Genomic DNA, 13,549 nt, shown 5'->3' with positions numbered 1-13,549 from the left:
TTTTTTGGTTAGACATTATCTAACAAGTTGATTACGAAAAAAAACATACAAAACTCCATTCCACCATCCATCTAAAACTGAAGTATCATGACTGGGAAAGGTGGCTGAGGGCAGGTTTTCAAGGTTGGTGCTGTCCAGCAGAATGTGAGCCTAGAATGTGAGCCAGGTATGCAATTGTGACTTTTCCAGTAGCCACTTCTTTGGTGATCACCCGAAGATTTCAGTAGGATTCAGTGGAGAAGGAATGAGCAGCTCAAAGGGACTCACAAATGAACCTTGAGTCAGCAAGCTGGGTTTCTTTGGGGTTTTGTTTTACTTTGGTTGACAAGGTTGGTGTATGTGGGGATTTAGTCACGCACAGTTATGGAGTGTCTAGATGGGAATACGTTGTGCATAGAGTTCAGTAGGGTCGCTTACAGACTGTTGAGGGGAGAGGGCCAGGGAAATGTGAATGAGCAGGAGACCTACTGCGTGTACACACACTCCCCGGCCCCAGCTTCAGCCCACCCACTGCTATCGGAGGACGTGCGTGCACGGCTGTGCCCTGTGACTAGGAGCCCGACAGCTGGAGCCTGACTCTTGTTCTGCTGCTTAAGAGCCAGTGGCCTGGCGTGGGTTACTCAAGTTTGTGTGCCGCGGTTTTTCTCAGTTGCAGTGCAAGGCTTACATGAGTTAATATCAAGTGCTTAGAACAGTGCTTTGTATATAATAAATGTTTGGTCATGACAGCTATCCATGTGGGATATCCCTTGGTTATCAGTGTAAAATCCTCTCGGCCCTGCCTCTTAACCCAGCAACTGCTTGGTGACAGCTGCGTGCAGGCTCTGACAGGCTTTAGCAGGCACTGACGCACAGCCCGCACTAGGCCCGGAGCCCGGCACCTTCTGCTTTCAGCCCTGGAGCTTCTCAGAAGCCACGCTGTGGGGTACTCTTGGGAGCCTGGTGGCGCTCACAGTTTCTCGTCCCAGAGACGCAAAGGAGTTCATCCGTTGGGCCATCTTTGACCTGGGACAAAGGGAGCTGAAAGATGAAGGTTTCCCTTTGTGCCCCGAGCTTCCTTTTTACTTCTGACCCTGACCTTCTTTTCTCTGGCAACTCCAAGCTCACTCCTTTTCTTGGTTCCTTCCCAGTGGTCTGCTAACCTCTGCAAACTTTGCATCATACAGAGACCTTCCCCCTCAAGCTACTACCCAGTCTCTTAAGAGAGGAGTCGGCTTTTGCTACCTCCATTTGCTCAAGTCTCTCATTCTTCCAGCCACTGCGGTACGACGTCCATCTCCACGGCTCCAAAGCTGTTCTCACAGCTGACCTGTTAAGTGACAATTACAGTCTCCTCAGAAGAAGTAAAGTAGAAGTGTTAAGCTGTGGCTGGGTGATTTATTATATAAACGGGAATCCATTCTGCAGGGAGTTTTGTGAATAATAAGCATAAATATGATACTATTCATTAACTGTAATGAGCACTTACAGTATTCCAGGAATGCTGCCAAGTACTTCATATGTCTTCTCATTTAATACTTAAAACAAGCTCACGAGGTAGGAATTACTATCATTCCCATTTTGTAGTTGAGAAAGTAGATTCAGAGAGGTTAATTCATCTGAAAATACACAGTTGACATGTGCAAAGCCAGGACTTAAATCCAGGCCTGTGTTCCTAGATGCTGACTGAACTCTTACTTCACTGAGACCATCTTTAGCTCCAACCCATGTGTTGCCCTAGCCCTAAGGCTGCCTGGACTCCTCAGCACTGAGAGGCATAGATCTTCTTTCATTAGTTTAGAAAATAGGAGCTAAAAAGAATGTCATTGCATAGCAACAGAAAGTAAATTAGAGGTTGCTTAGGGCGGGGGTTAGGGAGGAATGGCAAGTGACTGCTAATGGGAACAGGCTTTTATTTAGGGTTTTGAAAATGTTTCTGAAATAGATGATGGTGATTTTTTGCACAATGCTGTGAATTTGCTAAAAACCATTGAAGTCTGCGCTTTAAATTGGTAAATTGTATCATATGTGGATTATAGATCAATGAAGCTGTGATTGAAAGGAACAGAACCCATTAGACATATTTAGTTTACTTATCTAACCAAATACCACACAGTGTAGGAAATAAGGCCCCCATTATTTATCAAATTCACAAGCAGCAATTATTCATAAAGTGGTGTTCGGTTTTCACTTGCATGCACTTGGGGGGGTGGGGGCAGGGTTTGGAGTTCCCCAGGGTGCTCCCTTTCAGATCACTGCTGATGAGGGGGGCCACTGAGACCCATTAGCTGGGAAGCCTGCAGGCACCTCTGGGTGCAGCCAGACTCCTCTGTTCCTTTAAAAGAGAAGGGAAGAAAGATAATCACCACACTGACAAAAGCAGTGCTGGACCGTTTGGGTGCCTGCCGCTGACGGTCATGGCCTTGTGAGGGGCCCTGTCCAGACGTCTCAGGCAGTTTCAGTGACCGCACTGACTCCTGATACACGCCCATCGTCCGAACTCCCGAACAGAAAAAAAGAGAAAGAGAAGTGAAGAATGAGAGTAATTTGCTTGCACCACCAGAGGGCTGTTCATTCCCTTCCAGATGTGGACTGTAGTCAAGCCACAGCAGAGCGGGGACACTGTGGAGCTTTGCAAAAGTTGGGCTCATGATGAGCCTCTGCTCACCTGTGGGAGGGGCACCAGCCAGAGAAATATGACTAGCACGGCAAGACCGTTAACCGTGGGCTTCTGCTGCTCATTGAGTACTTCAGGGTCTTGATTAAATTCTCCCTAAACACAGGAGCAGAGGGGAAGTGTCTACTCTACTCCGCCCGTGACCTTTTAATTTATGGTTGCTCTGGTGGGGGGTCCTCCCCATCCTAAACAACCCTTATCCTTCTTCACCACTGAATTAAAACTGATGCATAGAGCATCATGAAAGGGCTGTCTTACTCTTGTGTGAAGGGACTTTTTCCTCAGCCACCCTGTACTCCCCAGCGACCATGGGAGAGAATCCCAGAATTGTAGGATTTTTCACTACTTTGACTCCTAAGTATGGAGGAAAGCCTTGTAAATCTGCATGATAGAGGGAAGATTGGGGGAGGGAAAGCTGGATACTGTGGGGGGAAGAGGAGTGAGGGCATGCAGGGAGGGACAGGGTGCGGCCAGTCTGTAAGAGAGAAAGGGAGCTTGTATAGTACCACAGGGCCCCACCTGTATTCCTGAGCTTTGAAAGGTCCAAGGGAGATATGAGCCCTCAGCACTTACCTGGGTCCTGGGCCTGTCATGTCTTGGCTGATACACTGTCCTGAGACTGACCACGTGGGTCCTGAGTTCTCCCTCGACGTGCCCACTAAGAGGACCCAGTAGATCTTTTTTTAAAAGCAGCTTGTTTTTACATTTAGACAGTAAGTAGAGGGTTTGGGAATCCTGGGAACAAAGTATAAGAGACATTGCACTTTACCTGAAGGGAAAGCACGCTTTCTTGTTGGTGCACAAGAAATTGCTTTTCTAAATACAATTGGAAGGACTAGTAACAATTTGCATTATAAAGCACTAACTAAATTGATAATAGTTTTAGAACGGAAGTTGGGTAAGTAGATGACTATATTTTGTAGAGCAGTTTCAGATTACTCATTACATGGACATTCTAAAAGTCTGTTCCATCTTCTATTAAGAAGCTAGAGGAAAGCGCTCTTGGGGAGAAAGGAGACCTAAGCACAAATCCTTTACCCACTTCTTAGCTGTGGGACTCTAGGTGGTTCACTTAACCTCTCTAATATTTTTTTTTAATGGATAATGAAGAAAAATACTTCACCTGCCTTTTCCATAATATTATTCTAATTTATTTTTATATGTACCTGCTATATGTATTTATTATACATAAAGGGGACAGGAAGAAATAATGGAATCTAATGGGTGCTCCTGAGTAGGGAACTTCCTCCTCATTTTATACAGAGATGGACAAGTTAGCTCAGAAATTCACCTAACTACGCGAGGTCACATGCCTAAGACTCGGCCTAGAGGTCCGTCTCCTTTCAAAGTGTTCTTTTTCCAGGGGTCATTGTTCCCTTTATGAAACAGTGAAGTAGCCTATGTGCTACCGTGTTATTTGGTCCACCAAATTCTCACTTGACAATTTCTTCTTCGTCTGACTGAAGTTTTGTGTTACAATCAGGAAGGAGCATTGTCTGTTGAAACATAATTGTCACAGCATAGCTTTCACAATATAAATTCTTCAGTAGCTATGCTTTAACATCTTACTGAAGTTTTCAAGGTTTTATGCCATTTACAACCAGCTGAGACCCCCCCCTGGTGGGAGTTCCGGCGGGCGTCCTGCCCATCTTGTAGCGACTCACCATTAACCTTCCCTCCAGTGACTGAAGATACGCTCAATGCGCAAGCGCTTTTGTTTAAACTCAGCTTGGATTTGCAGTGTGTTACCTGACTACAAATAATAGCATATTTGTACAGCCTGAGAAAGCTGTGATTCTATTTTTTCTACTTTTATAAATTTGAAATTCTGTAATTATTTGCCTTTTTCTTCTCAAAAAAAAAAAAAAAAGAAAGTATTTACAGAGGAAAAAGAAGTCCTTATTTGGCCCTAGATAACAGGTTGCCCTCTTTGGGCATATCTTTACACAAGTTCTACAAGTTAAGCATGACGTAAAACTGCTGATAAGAAAGGTTGGTGGTGATTCTGCCCATTGCTCGGCCTCATCTACCCGCAACTCAGCCTCAGTTAACAAGTCGGCAAAGTTCACATTCCTTCCACAGCTAATTTAAGTATCTCATTAAAAAGTGAAAACATATTCAAATTGAAACACCCGTAAGATTTAAAAGAAGGAAAAGGGGCAGGGGCGGGGGGAGATTGGAACAGTGTAAAGAGGAACACGGCGAAATGCATCAGTAATTTCTCTGGCAGGTAAAACTTCCTCAAACTGGCCTGACATCCAAAGATGAAACAGAAATTTTTCTATCAAACAGGAATAGGAAGGAGGGCTGACCTTTGATCAAATGTTCATTTGTAGTTTTGACAAGGAAATTTGCATGAAAAAAAGAAGTGTTGTGGACACTCACTACATGCAAAGTCAGAGCCCACAATGTGAAGGAAGCCAGAGGTCAAACTTCCTGACCAGCCTGTCAGATAAAAGGTGGCTTCTGTCCGCTGTGCACATGGCAAGTTTTTCAAGCTGCACAGGGTTTTTAAGGAGGACAAAGGAATTATTTTTGCTCGTCTATTCAGGCCCGAGTTTGGGCTAGTCATTTTTCATATTAGGGATGGGGATGGAGAAAGGCAAAAATTGTGACATAAACAATGTCAACCATCTAATTTGCCGTGGGTAGTTCTACAGGAGAATTGGTTATTAACCTAGGACTCTCTTTTCAGTCCCCCCGCCCTTAAAATGCTATCAGAAGGCCAGTAGCTGTCTTTGAAGTGTTAACCTAAAAAACAATTAGTCTATTATGTAACGATGACCATGACCATAAGGACATTTATATGTGAAGATCACTATGGTGCAGAAATAGGGCTTTTTTTATTTCCTATACAAAATACTTCTCTGATACTTGGTACTAAACCAGTTGGTAAAGAAATTTTTAGCTTGAAGTCCAACTAAAGTGCTGACTCAAAAATAGTTAAAATGATAACAGTGCCATTCCTCCCTGACCTCTCACCCTACGTGTTTTTCCATCCAATCAGAGTGTTTCAAAGACTGTGTTACAAGCACATGGTAGGCTTGTGCCTATATATATATATATATTATATATTCCATATATTTGTGGAATGGAATAATATGGTTCACAATATTGACAGTTACTTGGAAAAGGCAAACCAATAATAGAGGTCCACACTGAATGAGATCCATTGTTAAGCTGGGGAGGCACTATAGAATTATGGTGAGTGCATGGGCTTTAGAATCTCAAATCCCAGATACACCTTGCAGACTTGGTCACATTGGGTTAATTAGTAATTCTCCCTAAAAGTAAGTTTCTCTTTAAAATGGATGTAATGGCATCTGCCACACATAGAAAGATTTCAGTAAATAACAGCTTCCTATTAATTATTCCACTGAAGTTCTCCACAAACTCCTATCTTTAGCACTCCCATTTCCTGGGGCATGCCTTTAAATATTTGCATTTGTTTCTACGTAGTCCATCCATGTTAACAACACCAGGGAGCCTTCTTTCAGTTGCCATGGCTTAGTGGTCCCTGTTCCTGGTGGTATGTCCCCCAGCACTCACCTTAGCTGGTGCAGATGGCATGTGCCTCATAGACAGTTTTATTTCTGATAAGGTGACTTCTCCCTGTGTAGAAGCTCAGATCCTGGTGCCAGGTGCCCATGAGAGGGGACTTGAGTGGATTATCTCTAAGTCAATACCATCTTTTCTAAAAATAAGAAGCTGAAGTAAATACCCAGTTCCTGATTGTTTATTTCTACTATAAACTTCACTATGCAAAAACACTTTTCCTCTAATATCCTCTCTAAAAGACATAAGACACTTTAAAAGGATCTTTCAACATGTGATAACTGGTTTCTTCAAATAGGCTTAGGCTTTTTTTCTTCTTATTCTCTTCTGTGTCTACTTAATCTAAGAAGGAAGAAGGCAGGGAAATGAAATCTGAAATGAGAGTTAGCGATCTAGGCCCATAGCTGTCCATTCATGAAATATTTATTTTGTTACTTATCTTTGGAATCTTGTTAGCTTAGTATTTTGAAAGTTAACAATCCATAAGTAAGGAGTCCAGATGAGCTGATCTTACAAAACCAACATCTGGCCTGGAGGAATAGGGAAGATGCTTGGATGTGCTTCCTTGATCTTAACCAAGAGGGTGAAAAGTCTTGACAACTAGTCTGCTTCCAACAATTCCAAAATTCTATTGATAAGCTCATATTACAACACTGAACACTTTGCAAAATAAGACCTCTTACAATTTTCATCAACATCTTTAAAATCATTGTTTCACTGAAGACTATTTACAGAGCCAGCAATGGTCAGCTCTGGTGACTGTTGCTCACTGTAGCCAAACTGAAGCAGTCTTAGAAACACCCATTTCTGCAATGACTCATTATTCTGAACTCATACATTGAATATTATATCCTGGAAAATAGTTCTGAATCAGTGACTCTGAACAAAGTATAAATACTAAAACGTCTCTAGTGTGAAATAAATAGGAGGAAAGCAAGTTAAGCTCTGTACCATCAATACATTTGGCCTGACATATTTGCTACATGTTTTCTTACAAACATCTTCAAGATATAATTCACATACCAAAAACTTAATACTCCTAAAGTGTGCAATTAAGTTGTTGTTTTTTAGTATGTTCACAGTGTCGTGCGACTGTTATTTCTATCTAATCTCAGGACATTGCATAATCTCAAGAAGCTTGTTTTCAAGATTATTTTAGCTACTCTGAGTCCCTTGTATTTTCATGTGAATTTTAGAACCACCTTGTCTGTTTCTGCAAAGGTGGCAGCTGAGATTTTGATAGAGTTTAGATTGAATTTGTAGTTCAATTTGGAGAGTACTGACACCTTAACAATATTAAATCTTCTGATCCATAAACATGGGATGGCTTTCCATTTATTTAGGTCTTCTTTCTTTCAAAAATGTTTTATTATTTTCAGTGCTAAGTTTTACATTTCTTTTAAGTTTATTCCTAAGTATTTTGTTCTTTTTAATACTGTTGTAAATGTGATTTTTTAAAAATTTTATTTAGAATTGTTCATTACTAGTATAGAGAAATAAAATTTCTTTTTTAATTTATCTTGCAGTCTGTACCCTTTCTGAATTCACTTATTAGATCTAATACTTTTTTGTGGATTCCTTAGGATTTTCTATATACAAATTCATGTAACCTGCAAATAGAGATGCTTTTCCTTTTTCCTTTCTGATTTGAATGCCTTTTATTTCTTTTTCTTGCCTAATTGCCCTGGCTAAAACTTCCACTACAATGTTAAATAAAGGTGTCAAGAGCAAGTATTCTTGTCTTGTTCCTGATCTTAGGGGGAAAACTTTCTGTCTTTTACAGAGGTATGATGTTATTTTTTTTTTGGAACAGCTTGTGAAATATTAGTGATAATTCTTAAACATTCCTCAGATGTTACCAGTGAAGCCATTTGAAGCTGGGCTCTTCTTATGAGATTTTTTTTTAAACTAATTAGCTCTGTACTTGTTAAGCATTCATTCAGATTTTTGATTTCTTGCTTCCATTTTAGCAGTTTGTGTCTTCTTAGGATTTTTTCCATTTCACTTAAATTATTTGTCGGTGCACAATTGTTTGTAGTATTCCTTTATAATTACTTTTATGTCTTTAAGCGTAGTGATGTTCCTCTTTTAATCCTTATGTAGTAATTTGAGTCTTCTCTCTTTTTTCTTGGGTAGTCTGCCTGAAGTTTTGTCATTTTTTGTCTGTCTTTTTGAAGAGCTAACTTGTGGCTTTGGTGATTTCTCTATTGTTTTACTGTTCTTTATTTCATAAATTTCCAGTGTAATATTTATTAATTGCTTTCATTTGCTTATTTTGGATTTAGTTAATTTTTTTCTAGTTTTTTATAAAAGGTTCAAGGTTAAGTGATTGATTTGGTACTTTTCTTCTGTGTTAACAAGGTGTTTATAGCTATATATTTCTAAGCATTCTAGCTGCATCTCAGAAATTTTGGTATGTTGGCATATTTTTTTTCATACTTCTCAGGGTATTTTTTAACTTCTCTTTGATTTCGTCTTTGACCCATTGACTATTTAAGAATATGTTGCTTAATTTCCACATATTTATCAATTTCCATAATGTCCCTCTGTTACTGATTTCTGATTTTACTGCATTGTGGTTAGAAAACATGCTTTTAATTCTTTTTATTAACTTTATTTTAGATCTAACATATGGCTAATCTTAGAAAATGTTTCATGTGCTTTCCTGAAGAATGTATGTTGTACTGCTTTTGGATGAAATTTTCTGTAGGTGTCTGTCAGTTCTAGTTAGGTTTATAGTATTGTTCAAGTCTCCCTTTTCCTTATGTCTTATGCCTAGTTGTTTTATCCATTATTGAAAGTGAAGTATCGATGTCTGCAACAATTATTTAGGGATAGTATATTATGCTCTTCATTTCTGTCATATTTTATTTCATGTATAGCTCTGTTGTGAGATGTGTATGTGTGTTTATAATTGTTATATATTATGGATTGATCATTTTATTATTAGAAAATGTCCTTTGTCTCTAGTAACATTTTTTGCTGTAAAATATTTTTTTCTGATATTAATGATTGGTATTTTATCTAATACTCAGGCCACAACAGTGTTCTTTTGAGTACTGTTTGCTTGGTATATCTTTTTCATTGTTTTGCTTTCAACCTCTACATGTCTTTGAATTAAAGTGTGTTTCCTATAAACAGCATACAATTGGATCATAATTTTTTTATTCATTCTTCCAATTTCAGCCATTGGATTGAAGTGTTTAATCCATTTTTATTTAATATAATTGGATCTTTCATTTTGCTATTTATTCTCCATATGCCTTAGGTCCTTTTATACCCCTCTGTTCCTCCAATATTGACTTATTTTGTGTTGGAAATTTTCTAGCATAAATTTTAATTGCCTTGTTTCTTTTATTATATGTTTTGATTAATTTTCTCAGTGATTGCCCTGATAATTATTATTAATCTCTTAATTTATAAAAATCTAGTTAGGATTACTACCAATTTAATTTCAATAGCATATAAAATTTTCCGCTTAAATAGCTCCATTTCCTCCTTGGTCCTTTGTGCTATTATTGTAATAGAAATTGCATCTTCAAATGTTATAAGCCAATCAACACAGTTTTATAATTATTGCTTTATGCAGTTGTCTTTCAATCAGGAGAAGAAAAGCGTTGCACATGAAAAACTCATCCATGGCTGTAATTTATATTCACTTATGTAGGTACCTTTCCTGATGTTTTCTATTTCTTCCCATAGTTTCAAGTTCTTGTCTGCTATCCTTTCATTTCAGTCTGAAGTGTTTCTTTCAGTATTTTTTATCAGTCAAATCTGCTAGCAAGGGATTCTGACATTTAAAAAAATCTGGTAATTTCTTAATTGATTCTTGTTTTTGAAGGATAATTTTGTTAGATGTAAAATTCTTGGTTGACAGTCTTTCTCAGCATTTTGAATATGCTATCCACTGCCTACTGGCTTCCATGGTTTCTGATGAGAAATCAGCTGTAAATATCGAAGATTCATTATGTATGATGAGTCACTCTATTTTATTACTTTCAAGAATATTTCTTTGTCATTGCCTTATGACATTTAATGTTTTTGGCTTTTTGTCATTTGCTTTTCACAGATTCTGATGTGCAAGCATGGATCTCTTTGGGTTTATCTTAGTGAGAATTCAGTGAGCTTCTAGGATGTATAGACTAATATTCTTCATCAAATTAAGGATGTTTTCAGCCATTATTTCCTCAACTATTCTTTTTACCCATTTCTTTCTTCTCTTTCAGGGGTTCCCATTATGCATGTGTTGGTTCACATGCAGTATGCTACAGGGCTCTTAGACTCTGTTAATTTTTCTTCATTCTTTTTCACTTCTCTTCATTGACTAGATCAGTTGACCTATCATCATGTTTGTTAACTCTTCTGCCAACTCATATCTGCTCTTGAACCCCTCTGGTAAATTTTTCATTTGTTATTGTACTTTCCAACTCCAAAATTTCTTTTTGCTTCTTTTTTATGATTTTTATCTTCTTATTCATGGTCTCCAATTGGTAGGCACTTAACACATACATTCTTTTAGTCCTTTAGATAGTGAATTCTTTAGTTCTTTGGATTGGCTTATTTAAAGTTTTTGTCTGATCTGATATACCTCATCAAGGACAGTTTCTAGTGACTGTTTCTTTCCCTGTATATGGGCCATTCTTTTCTCTTTCTTTATATGCCTCATTTTTTTTTTTGAAAACTAGACATTTTAAATAATATAATGTAGCAATTCTTATAATCAGATTCTTCCTGTTCAGCATTTTTTGTTATTGCTGTTCATTTTTGTTCTTGCTACTGTTTCTGTTTATTAAGTCATTTTTCTGAACTAATTCTGTAAAGTTTGTAGTCTATGTCATACGTGGCCACTGAAATCTGTTTTGTTGGTTAGATAGAAATTTCCTTAAGTTCTTTGAACAAATGAATCTCTCAGCCTTTGCTGGGGGCCTTTGAGTTTGTTGGGGCTTGCCTTCAGTGCTCTAGCAGGCAGGTTACAACCCTGCTTTAGCCTTCATTTCCTGCTTATGAAGAAGCTGAAGGTCAACTAGAGGTGAGAGTAGGGTCCCTTCAGTTCTTTTCTGTATACAGCCTTACACATTTATGTGGCCTTCTAGATATACTGGAATTTTTTCAAAACCCCCTATGGACATCTCATTTCTGTGCTTTAATTTTTAATTTTTTTTGGTTAGTCTTTTGTTTATACCAGCTGCTATCCTCACTTCAGACAGTTGTGATGTAACAGTTACCACTGATTGTTTTCAACAAATGCCCCAGAGAAAAGGCTGTTTGCATTGAGCGAGCTCTCAGGTCAAATAAATATGAGCCCTGCAAGTGGGGATTCCCAGGGTGCTACCAGACAGGTCAAATGTGGAAAATTCTCTAGGAATGAGGCTCTTGAGGAGCTCTAAAAGCTCCTCAGCTATCCCCAACAGTGACTGCTAGGTTACTGATTTTCACAGCTAGCCTAGTTGTGACACTGTTGGTTTTCAAGACTACCATAGAACTGGGGCAATAGGGGTGGGTTAGGGTAAAATAAAATGCTCTTATTGAGTACCCACCATTCTCCTCAGATAAATGCTCCTTGGATTGTTGCAAGTCTTTGGTTAACTTCCAGAGTTCTGAAAAAGTTGATTTTGACGTTTTTAACCAGGGTTCTCTCTGCTTTTATGGATTAGCATATTTTCAGAGGCCTGTATTCTCCATCATTCTGGAAATTTTTCATATAATTTATTTTTAAGTGGAGAATCCAAGCAACTACATTTCATTTGTAACTTCATAGTGTAATTGTGCAGGCGCTCCTATCTCACATATTCACACCAGCTGACCCAATAAATGAATTCACAGGCCTAATGAAGGAAGTAATTCACAGGAAACCAGGCTTCTTTCTCTGACAGAATAGGACCACTTCTTGGATTAGTAAAGGACTTAGCTATGAGTAGAAAGCTTAGTGACTTCTAATGATTTTACAGCAGAGAGAAGTTGCTAAATGTTCCTTAATGGCTGACCTGCCTGCCTTTAAGGGAAAAAGTGTTCTTCAGCAAGTCTAGCTCCTGACAGCAGGATCGTTAGCACCAAGTGTTCAGTCATCAGCATATGATTAGTTTCAGTACCTTCCTTTAATAAAATAAAATATCTTGAAAAAAGGTTATGAAAGGGAATTCAGAGGAAGAATATATTTTGTCTTAATCTAATGTATAAAGAAAGGGACTCTGAGGAACTATTAATTTGTATAGTTTGGGGACATTTCTAAAGAAAGTAAAATGAAAATACAAACACTGAGAAGCCTGTATACTGATCACCTTTAAAATTTGTCTGATAATTAACATTTGAGAGATTTAGATGTTTCTCTAAGTGAGAAATACATTTTATGCATTCATAAGGAACCACAAGTTTCTTAAAGAACAGCCAGCATTTTTTTTGTCCTTTGTTTTTTTTTTTTAAGTGGATCAGGAAGTAAATGACCTGAATGACTTTGAGGGAAAGGGAGAGCAAGAAACAAAGCGGTAGCATTCACAGAACAACAACAACAAAAAAGTAAAACAGATGTACTGAATTGTGTGGCAGATCTGAATAGCCAAAAAGGGTTATAAATCAGTGTTCACAGATCACTGTCACTGAAGAATTCCATTGATTGTAGAAATATGAATGTAATCTGAAATGGAAACCTGAATATGTTTCTAAGTTGGAAGACTTTGTAACCAGCTTCTAAAAGAGGAAAGCACTTAAAAGTAGAACACCATCTAGACCTTATATTTTAAGGGAAAGTAGCAAGCAAGGAAGAGATTTGATTCAGTCAGCGTTATTCCAGAGCTGAAGTAAAGTGGGCCACTGTAAGGGGTGAGGGATGCTCTCAGAGATATGTGATACCCAAAACCTGAGGACTATGTGGCTGTGATACCTAGGTACCCTTTTCTGACTTCTGATCCAGGATCTATTACAGTATTCTAATTATAGAATTCACTGTTAATGGTTGAAGAAATACAGCTGTTTGAGTCATATGGAATAAAAGCTTCAGTATTTAAGTATAATGCCATTTATCAAAAAGCATAGTGTGTTTCTTAATACCTTCAAACTAAAACATGACTGCTGAGAAACAGATAAATTTTTACAATCCCAGATGGCTTCTTCCACCTCATTTCTCTCAGAGGAACCTGCTGTCTTAGCCTTAAATGAATTATTTTTCACTGTATTCTTGGTGTTTATTGGTACATTGTCTTTTTGTGATTTCCACTCCTTGTTTTATGCCTTTACTCATTTTCAGTATGTTCGATTAACTGTGTCTATCATACGGTAGCTGTAGAAGCCCTTATGGTTCTAATCTTTTGGTTTTGTTTTTGATTGCTGATTCTTGCTTATGTT

The sequence above is a fragment of the Manis javanica genome, chromosome 3 (assembly GCF_040802235.1).
Source record: "Manis javanica isolate MJ-LG chromosome 3, MJ_LKY, whole genome shotgun sequence".
Classification (NCBI taxonomy): domain Eukaryota; kingdom Metazoa; phylum Chordata; class Mammalia; order Pholidota; family Manidae; genus Manis; species Manis javanica.
This window is presented reverse-complemented; position numbering follows the sequence as displayed.